Source organism: Hemiscyllium ocellatum, chromosome 9 (assembly GCF_020745735.1).
Source record: "Hemiscyllium ocellatum isolate sHemOce1 chromosome 9, sHemOce1.pat.X.cur, whole genome shotgun sequence".
NCBI classification, from domain to species: domain Eukaryota; kingdom Metazoa; phylum Chordata; class Chondrichthyes; order Orectolobiformes; family Hemiscylliidae; genus Hemiscyllium; species Hemiscyllium ocellatum.
Window position 1 is genome coordinate 59403041 of NC_083409.1, and position 11292 is coordinate 59414332.

Below are 11292 nucleotides of genomic sequence, written 5' to 3' on the forward strand. Positions count from 1 at the left end.
AAGATTTGTGCTCCAGAACTTGCTGCTCCCCTAGCCATACTCTTCCAGTACAGTTACAACACTGACATCTATCTGACAATGTGGAAAATTGCTCAGACATGTTCTGTATATAAAAAGCAGGAAAAATCCAACCTGGCCAATTACCACCCCATCAATCTACTCTTGATCATAAATAAAATAATGGAAGGTGTCATCAATTGTGCTATCAAGCAGCACCAGCTCAACAATAATCTGCTCAGTGATGCCCAGTTTTGAGTTCTGCCACAACCACTCAATTCCTGACCTCATCCCAGCCTTGATTTAAACATGGATAAAATAGTTGAATTCTAGAGTAAGCATAACAGCTTTTGTCATTAAGGCTGCATTCAACCAAGTGTGGCATCAAGAAAACCAAACAAAACTGGAATCAATGTAAATCAGGAGGCAAACTCTGCACTATGTGGAGTCATGCTTGACACATGAGAAGATAATCATGGTTATTGGAGATCAGTGATCTCAGCTCCAGGACAACTCTGCACGAGTTGTCAGGGTAAGGTCCTAAGCCCAACCATCTTTAGTTGCTTCATCAATGACTTTCCCTCTATCATAAGATCAGATGTGGGGTTGGTTACTGATGATTGCGCAATGTTCAGCACCATCCACGATCGGATACTGAAGCAGTTCATGTTCAAATGCAACAAAATCTGGACAATATCCAGGCTTGGACTGACTAGTGGCAAGTAACATTCATGCCACACAATGCCAGGCTATGACCATCACCAACAAGAGACAATCTAACCACTCCCCTTGACATTCAATGCTGTTACCATCACTGAAACTAGCTACACACACACATACACAAACTCAACTACTCTCACAATAAAGACAATGTCTACAAGAGTAGATCAGAGACTAGGAATACAGTGGCAAGTAACTCACCTCCTGACTCCCTGAAGTCTGCCCATCATCTACAAGGCACTATTTAGGAGTGTGATGGAATACTCCCCACTTGCTCCAACAACACTCAAGTACATGTGGGAAGTTAGGGAAGAAGTTGCGGGGAGAAAGTGAGGACTGCAGATGCTGGGGATCAGAGTCGAGAATGTGGTGCTGGAAAGACACAGCAAATCAAGGAATTACTGATGCCCGAAACGTGGATTCTCCTGCTCCATAGAAATTTTGAAATTCCTCAAATGAAGTACAGAGATATTTGTACCATCTGTAATCATAGGAGTGGTGCCAGAGGACTGGAGAGTGGCTAATGTTGTATCTTTATATAAATAAGGCTGTAAGTATAAGCCTGGGAATGACAGACCTGTAAGCCTGACATCAACATCAGCTAAATGTTTGGAGCTGATGTGGAGATGCAAGAATTGATTAGGGATAATCAGAATGGTTTTGTGCAAGAGAAATAGTGTCTCATTTGATTTTTGAGGAAGTAACCAAAAAGAATGATGAGAGCAGACTGGTAGATGCTGTTTATATGCACTTTAGTAAAATCTTTGACAAGGTTTCGCATGGTAGACTAATTAGTAAAGTTAGATCACATGGGATTCAGGGGGTTGAGCTTGCCAATTGGAAACAAAATTGGCTTGATGGTTGGAGATGGAAGGTGGTGGTGGAGGGTTGTTTTTTGTGATGAACGAGATTCTACAGGGATTGGTACTGGGTCCACTTTTGTTTGTCATTTATATAAATGATGGGGATGAGAATATAGGAGGCATGGTTAGTAAATTTGCAGATGACACTAAAATTAATGTACAGTGAAAGTTATCTAAGGCTACAAAAAGATCTTGATCAGTTGGACCAATGGGCTGAGGAGTGGCAGATGGAGTTTAATTTGGATAAATGTGAGGTACTGCATTTTGGTAATACAAACAACTGCAGGACTTATACAGTTAATAGTCGAGCCCTGGGTAGTGTAGTAGAACAGAGAGACCTAGGGATTCAGGTTCATAATTCTCTGAAATTTGCATCACAGGTAGATAGGGTAGTTAAGAAGGAGTTTAACATGCTTGCCTTCATTGAAGAAAGCTTTAAGTATAGGAATTGTGTACAGTTCTGATTGTCCTGCTTTAAGAATGATATTATTAAATTGAAGAAGGTTCAGAACAGATTTACCAGGATGTTCCAGGAATGACGTGTTTAAGTTATAAGGATAGACTAAACAGAATGGGATGTTTTTCACTGAAGTATAAGAGGTTGAGGGGTGACCTTATAGAGGTTCATAAATTCATGAGGTGCATAGATAACATGAATAACAAATGTCTTTTCCCTAGGATGGAGGTATTCACAACTAGAGGGCATATCTTTAAGATGAGAAGATAAAGGTTTTAACAGGATATGAGGGGCAATTTCTTTACACAAAGAATGGTTCATGTGTGAATTATACTGCCAAAGGAAGTGGTGGATGCAAGTACAGTTACGACATATGAAAGGCATTTGGAAATGTACATGAATAGGAAAGTTGTGGTTCTGTTCGCCGAGCTGGGAATTTGTGTTGCAGATGTTTCGTCCCCTGTCTAGGTGACATCCTCTGTGCTTGGGAGCCTCCTGTGAAGCGCTTCTGTGATCTTTCCTCCAGCATTTGTAGTGGTTTGAATCTGCTGCTTTCGGTTGTCAGTTCCAGCTATCCGCTGCAGTGGTCGGTATATTGGGTCCAGGTCGATGTGCTTATTGATTGAATCTGTGGATGAATGCCATGCCTCTAGGAATTCCCTGACTGTTCTCTGTTTGGCTTGTCCTATAATAGTAGTGTTGTCCCAGTCAAATTCATGTTGCTTGTCATCCGCGTGTGTGGCTGGTCGTGTCGTTTCGTGGCTAGTTGGTGTTCAGGAATATGGATCATTAGCTGTCTTCCTGTTTGTCCTATGTAGTGTTTTGTGCAGTCCTTGCATGGGATTTTGTGCACAACATTGGTTTTGCTCATGCTGGGTATTGCATCCTTCATTCTGGTGAGTTGTTGTCTGAGAGTGGCTGTTGGTTTGTGTGCTGTTATGAGTCCTAGTGGTCACAGTAGTGTGGCTGTCAGTTCGGAAATGCTCTTGATATATGGTAGTGTGGCTAGTCCTTTGGGTTGCGGCATGTCCTCATTCTGTTGTCTTTCACTTAGGCATCTGTTGATGAAATTGCGCAGGTATCCGTTTTTGGCGAATACATTGTATAGGTGTTCTTCTTCCTCTTTTTGCAGTTCTGGTGTACTGCAGTGCGTTGTGGCCCTTTTGAATAGTGTCTTGATGCAACTTCTTTTGTGTGTGTTGGGGTGGTTGCTTTCATCGTTTAGGACTTGGTCTGTGTGTGTGGCTTTCCTGCATACCTTTGTGATAAATTCTCCGTTCGGTGTTCTCTGTACCATTACGCCTAGGAATGGGAGTTGGTTGTCCTGTTCTTCCTCTCTAGTGAATCGGATTCCTGTGAGTGTGATGTTGCTGATCCAGAGTGTGTTCTCTATTTCTGTGTTTTTAATGATTACAAAGGTGTCATCCACGTATCTGACCCAGAGTTTGGGTTGAATTTGCAGTAAGACTATTTGTTCTAATCTTTGCATTACCACTTGTGCTATGAGTCCAGAGATGGGTGAGCCCATTGGTGTGCCATTGATTTGTTCATATATTTGGTTGTTGAATGTGAAGTGTGTTGTGAGGCACAGGTCCAGTAGTTTGAGTATGCTGTCTTTATTGATAGGTTCAATGTCCTGTTGTCTGTTCTGTATGTCCAGCAGGTTGGCTATTGTTTCTCTGGCTAGGGTTTTGTCGATAGAGGTGAACAGTGCCGTTACATGCCGTTACAGGGAATTCCTAGAGGCATGGCACTCATCTACAGATTCAATCAATAAGCACATCGACCTGGAGCCAATATACCAACCACTGCAACAGACAGCTGGAACTGACAACTGGAAGCGGCAGACTCAAACCACTACAAATGCCAGAGGAAAGATCACAGAAGCGCTTCACAGGAGGCTCCCAAGCACTGAGGATATCACCTAGACAGGGGATGAAACGTCTGCAACACAAATTCCCAGCTTGGCGAACAGAACCACAACAACGAGCACCTGAGCTACAAATCATCTCACAAACTTTGAATGAATAGGAAAGGTTTGGAGGGATATGGGTGAAATGCAGGCAAGTGGGACTGGTTTAGTTTAGGAACACAGTCAGCACGGACCAGCTGGACTGTGTTTCTAAGCTGTATGACTCTTCGACTCCAAGCATAACACCACCCAGAACAAAGCAGCCTTCTTGACTGGCACCACATCCACAAACATCCACTCCCTCCACCACTGACACTCAGTAGCAGAAGTACAGAACAATCTCGATTATCTTAACAAGATGGGCGAGGAGTATTTTGTTCGAATAACTCATTGTTCGGATAACTGATTTGATTGTAAACAAAGGAAACCGTACTGTTCTTGTGTGGATACTGCTCCTTCCAGCATTCATCATTAACAGTTCAGTGTTATATTAAAACAACATTGGAAGTCTGAATGAATTTTCCTCCCCCTAGCAGTGTATGCTATATATGCAGTCAGACATTTTTCTTTCTCTCTCAGTGACGATAACACCTCTTTGATGTTGCATTTTTATGTTCTACTGTTTAGAAGCTGATGTGAAACAACATTGTTGTGCGGTTGATCAAAGGCCTGAAAAATAGTAGATTTGAACTGCATGTACAAAATTGAGCTCCCTTTATTTATTTAAAAGATTAAAATACCAGTTGGGGATTTTTTTGTCGTTAGTTCTCCTTCTTCAATTAGTTAAAAGGCCAGCAGTTTTCACACACGCTCGCTGTTGTGTTTAAACTGATGCCCGTGTGACTGACATTTTAACATTACGAGTCTGTGGCGACACAGTAAACGCAGTCCTGGCTTGAGCTTCCCTGACCCAGAATGTATCATGTTCTTTTGAGTCGTCGCGTTGATAATTGCGTGGCCCCAGTCTTTGGAACCAAATGGTAGCAGACCAGGAAAACTCCTGTTTTCATTCATGATTTTGTTCTTCCTCAGCTAGTGTCACTGAGGGCAGGAGTTGAAGGGTGCTTAACCATTAGAATGAATGACTGGTTTTGAGAAAGGGGGGGATCAGTGAGGGGGTCCATGCTAATCCTGTTTTTACAGGACCTTGACATCTTGTTCAGATGACTGTATAAAAAATCCGAAATTCAGATGACCGAGGTTGTTCTGTATATACTATTTACAAGATGCCCTGCAGAAATTCACTAAAGATTCTCAGACAGCACCTTCCAAATTCATGACCAATTCTATCTAGATGGACAAGGGAAGGACATATATGGGAACACCACAATCTTCAAATTCTCCTCCAAGTCACTTGTTCCAATGATTTGGAAACAGATCACCATTCCTTCACTGTCACTGGGTCAAAATGCTAGAATTCTGTCCCTAACAGCATTGTGGGTCAACTCAAAGCAATTTAAGTAGTTCAAGAAGGACAACTCACCAGCATCTTTTCAAGAGCAACTAAGGATGGGCAATAAATGCTGGCCAGCTAGCGACTCCCACAAATGAACAATGTAAAAAAGCAGGGGGCAAGAATTCACAAAGGCTGAGGCTAGTACAGTAGGTAAGGGGAGCAATTCAAATAGTCAAGGCAGACAAGAGCTTGGCAGAGAAAGAGATACGGCAGATAAATCAAACTATGTTTACTTCAATGCAAGAGGCCTGAGAGGTTAAGCAAATGATATTGGGACATGGGTGTGTGATACCATAGCTACTACAGAAACGTGGCTCAGAGATGAACAAGACTGGCAGCTTTAATGATCTGGGGTATAGATACTATAGGAAGGATAGAAAGGGAGATAGGAAAGGAGGGTGAATGGCATTTTTAGTTAGGGCTACCATTATGGCTGTACTTAGCGAAGATATTCCTGGGAGATCCTTCAGTAAAGTTATATGGGTTTAACTGAGAAGTAAGAAATGGATGATAAACTTGTTGGGATTGTATTATTGTAAGCCCCCAGTAGTAAGTAGGAAATTGAGAAGCAAATTTGTAAGGAGATCTCAGATATCATTAAGAATAATAGGGATGGAATAGTAGAGGATTTTAACTTTCTAAACATAGATTGGGACTGTCTTAGTGTTACAGGCTTGGATAGGGAGGAATTTGTTAAGTGTGTACAAAAATCTTTTTATAATTCAATTTGTGGATGTACATTCTAGAGGAGAAACAATACTTGATCTTTGCTTGGGAAATAAAGCAGGGCAAATTATGGAAATGTTACTGTGGAAGCACTTCAGGGCAAGTGATTATAATTCTAATAGTTTTGAAATAGTTATGGAAAAGGATACACCTGATCAAAAAGTTAAAGTTCTAAATTGGAATAAGTCCAATTTTGACTGTATTAGAAAATTGATTGGGGGAGGCTATTCACTGGTAAAGGGACAGTTGGGAAGTGAGAGGCCTTTAAAAATGAGATAACAAGATTGTAGAGTGTATGTTCCTATTCATGTGAAGGGCAATGCTGATAGGCTTAAGGAATGCTGGATTACTAGAAAAGTTGAGGTTCTGGTCAAGAAAAAGAAGAAGGCATATATCATGTATAGACAGCTGGAATCGAGTGAATTCCTAGAGGGGTAATATGAGTATAATTAAGAGGGAAATCAGGAATGCATAAAGGGGACATGATAGTTTTGACATGTAGAGTTAAGGAGAATCCAAAGAGACTCTACAAGTACATTAAGGGCAAAAGAGTAACAAAGGAAAGAATAGAGTATCTTAAAAATCAATGTGGCCATGTATGTGTGGAACCTGCAGGAGATGGGTAAGTTACAAAATGAATATTTCGTGTCAGCATTTACTGTGAAAAAGGATGTGGAAGTTAGAGTACTTAGGGAATCAAAGGAAATGTCTTAAAAATGGTTCATATTATGAAAGAAGAGGTGTAGGAGATCTTAAAATATAGAAAGGTAGATAATTTCCTGGGATTGGAGTCATAGAGTCATATAGCATGGAAACAGACCCTTCAGTACAACCAATCCATGCCGAAGATAATTCCAAATTAAACTAGTCCCACCCGCCTGCACCTGGACCATCTCCCTCCAAATCTTTCCTATCCAAATGGTATTTCCCAATATTTTTGTGGGAAGCTAGGGAAGAGATTGCTGGGCCCCTTGCTGAGATGTTTGTATCACTGATAGTCATGGGTGAAGTCTGGAGGGTGGCCAATGTCGTGCCATTATTTAAGAAAGACCGGAAGGAAAAGCCAGGGAATTGTAGACCAGTGAGCCTTATGTTAGTGGTTGTTAGGTAATTGGAGTGGCTTCTGAGGGACAGGATTTAGGTGCATTTGGAAAGGCAAGGACTGATTAGGGATAGTCAACACGGCTTTCTGCATGGGAAATTATATCTCAGTAACTTGGTTGAATTTTTTGACAAAGAAGATTGATGAAGGCAAAGCGATGGACATTGTCTATATGAACTTCAGCAAAGCACTTTACAAGATTCTGCATGGTAGACTGGTAAATAAGGTTAAATCACATGGGATCCAGGGGGAGCTAGCCAATTAAATGCAAAATTGATTTAAAGGTAGTTGACAGAGGTGTGGGTCAAGAATTATTTTTTAGAATGGAAGTCTGCGACCAACAGTGTGCCACAAGGATTTCATCTTTTATATAAATGATTTGAATGTGACTGTAGGAGGTATGTTTAGTAAGTTTGCAGATGACATCAAAACATGTGGTGTAGTAGACAGGGAGGAGGATTATCTCACAGTACAACGGAACCTTGATCAGATGGGCCAATAGGCCAAAGAATGGCAGAGGAGTTTAATTTAGATGAATGTGAAGTGTTGCATTTTGGTAAAACAAACCAGGGTAGAATTATACAGTTGATGGTAGGGCCCTAAGGTGTGTTGCCAAACAAAGAGACCCAGGGCTACAGGTATATAATGCCTTGAAAGTGGAGTCGCAGGTAGAGAGGGTGTTGAAGAAGGCATATAGAATGCTTGCCTTCCTTGATTATAGGAGTTAGGATATCATGTTCCATCTTTACACGACATTGGTAAGGCCACTTAGAGCCCCTACAGTGTGGAAACAGGCCATTTGACCTAACAAGGCCACACTAACCCTCTGAAGAGTAATCCACCCAGACCTATTCCCCAACACTATTAGTCTACATTTCCCCTGACTAATGCACCTAACCTACATATCCCTGAGCACTATGGGCATTTTAGCATGGTCAATTCACCTAAATTGCACAACTTTTAGAGTGTGGGAGGAAACCGGAGCACCCAGAGAAGACCCACACAGACAAGGGGGGAATGTGCAAACTCCACCAGACAGTTGCCCAAGGATGGGATTGAACCAGCTCCCTGATGCCGTGAGGCAACAGTGTTAACCACTGAGCCACCGTGTCACCTTCCTATAGAATACAGTGTACAATTGAGAGGGTGCAGAAAAGATTTACAAGGATATTGCCAGAACTGGAGGGTTTGATTTATAGGAAGAGGCTGAGTAGTCTGGTACTTTTACTTCCTTCAGTTGTCAGAGGCTGAGGGGTGACCTTATAAAGGTTTATAAAATCATGACAGGTGTGGATAGGATGAGTAGCCACGGTCTTTTCCCTAGGATAGGTGAGTCCAAATCTAGAGGGCATAAGTTTAAAGTGAGAGTGGAAAGATTTAAAAAGGACCTGAGGGGTAAATTTTTCACGCAGAGGGTGGTGCATGGATGGAATGAACTGCCAGAGGAAGTGGTTTGGGTGGGTAGAATTACAATTTTTAAAAGGCATCTGAATGGGTATATGAAAATAATAGGTATAGAGGGATATGGGCCAAATATTGGCAAATGAGACTAGGTCAGATTGGGGTGTCTGGTCAGCGCGGACAAGTTGGGGCTATTTCCGTGGTGTTGGACTCCATAACTCTAAGCCTTTCTAAGCAAAGCTCCTGTAACTCCTATGTCAATTTTCTGGTCAAGATTAATTACATTTACACTTTCAGGTAATACATTGCAACCCCTAATTACTTACTGTGTATAAGATACTTTTCCTCATTTGAGGAAATGACCAATCATTTTAAATTGGTTCCCATTGATCTTTCTACCAATTGGGACAATTTCGACAGATGTACTTTGTACATAGCCATCATTGCTTTGAATACCTCTACTAAATTGTCTTTTAATGGTCTCCAAAGTGAACAAGTCCAGTTTCTGCAATCCATTCACTTTTTGAAGTTCCTCACCTTGGAATCTGTTGCTGATTCGCCATAGTCTTACCAGATTATATGGGCTGCTCTCTCATTATAGAGAGAAACAACTGGTGGTGATTTAATCTAGGGAAGAGATTGAGAAGGAGAGTCCTTCATGGTAACCTAAAACTGATTATAGGAATTGAACCCACATTGTTGGCACCACACTGCTCTGTAAACCAATAATCCAGCCAACTGTGCTAAACCAATTCCCACCTGAATCTTTCATAAGAATATTTTCTGCACCCTCTCTAATGCCTTCACATTCTTCCAAAAATTAGACACAATACAACGGTTAGTGTCCAGTGGCATATCCACAAGGATCAGTACTGAGTCCATCATGTTCGTGATATATAACAAGTTTGCAGATGATCTGAGGATTGGATTGGTGGTTGACAGTGTGAAAGAAAGTCTTTGGTTACTAAAGGATATAGATGATTGGTCAAATGGCAGATGGAATTTAACCCTGAAAGATGTGAGGTGATGCACTTTGAAAGAAGTAAGAAACAAGGGTGTACTCAATGAATGACAGGATACTAAGGAGCTCAGAAGAACAGAGGGATTATCCATAGATGCTTGAAGGTGACATGACAGATTAATCAGGTAGCCAAGGAAGCATTCAGACATTTGCCTTTATCAGTTGTGGCATGGATTTCAAGAGCTTCAGGTTAAGTTGAAGCTGTACAAAACTGTGGTTAGGCCACAGCTAGAGTACTGTGTGCAGTTCTGGTCACTGCACTATAGGAAGGATGTGATGGGCCAGATGCTGGTAGGTGGGATTGATTGGGTTGGGGTATCTGGCCGGGATGGACGGGTTGGACTGAAGAGTCTGTTTCCATGCTGTACATCTCTATGACTCTATAAATCAATCCCAAAACTTCATATTTTGTGCAGTAGCTTACCATGCGGAATCGTATCAAATACCTTGCGGAAGTCCACATACACCGCATCAACTGCTTTACCTTCATCTACCTGTTTTGTCACCTTCTCAAAGAATCCAATAGGTTAGTTAGGCATGAACTACCCTTCACAAAACTGAGTTGACTATCCCTAGTCAAATTATTTCTTTCCAGATGATTATAAATCCTCTCTCATAACCTTTTCCAAGACCTTACCCATAACCGAAGTAAGGCTAACTGGCCTATAATTACCAAGGTTGTTTGGACTCCCCTTCTCAAGCAAGGGAACAACACTTGCGAACCTTCAGTCTTTTGGTGCTACTCCTGTTGACAATGATGACATAAAGATCAAAGCCAAAGGCTCTGCAATCTCCTTCCTGGTTTCCCAGAGAATCCAGGGATAAATCCCATTCAGCCCAGGGTCTTATCTAATTTCAGATATTCCAAAGTTGCTAAAACCTCCTCTTTGTCAACCACAATCCCATCTAGTCTAGTAGCCTGTATCTCATATTCTTACTAACATTGCCCTTTTCCAGCGTGAATACTGATGAAAAGTATTCATTAAGCGCTCTCCTATGTCCTCAGTTTCCACACACAACTTCCCACTTCTGTCTTTGATTGGCCCTAATCTTACTCTCATCATTCTTTTATTCCTGATATACCTAAAGAAGACCTTAGGGTTTTCCTTGACCCTATCTGCCCACAACTTCTCATGTCCCCTGCTGGCTCTTCTTCGCCCTCTCTTTAGATCTTTTCTGGCTAACTTATAACTCTCAAGCCTCACACAAGTCTTCTTCTTTCTCTTGATAAGAGCTTCACATTCCTTAGTAAACCATAGCTCCCTCTCTCAACAATTAACTCCCTGCCTGAGTGGTATATATTTATTAAGAACCCACGGTAATGGGGTCCCCTGCATTATTGTGGGGACACAGAGTTGAGGAGAAACTACTTCTCCCAAAGGTTTGTGAATCTGTGGAATTCACTGCCCCAAAGTGCAGGAGATGCTGGACAGTGAGTAAGTTTAAGAAGGAGTTAGACATATTTTTAATTGGTAATGGATTAAAGGGTTATGAGAAGAAGGCATGAAAATGGGGGTGTGGATCATATCAGTCATGATCGTTCCTATATCTTATGACCTCATGAATATGAAGAAAGGTTGGATAAGCTTGGATTGTTTTGTTTTAGAGCAGAAAAGCAGAGACAGGATCTGATTGAG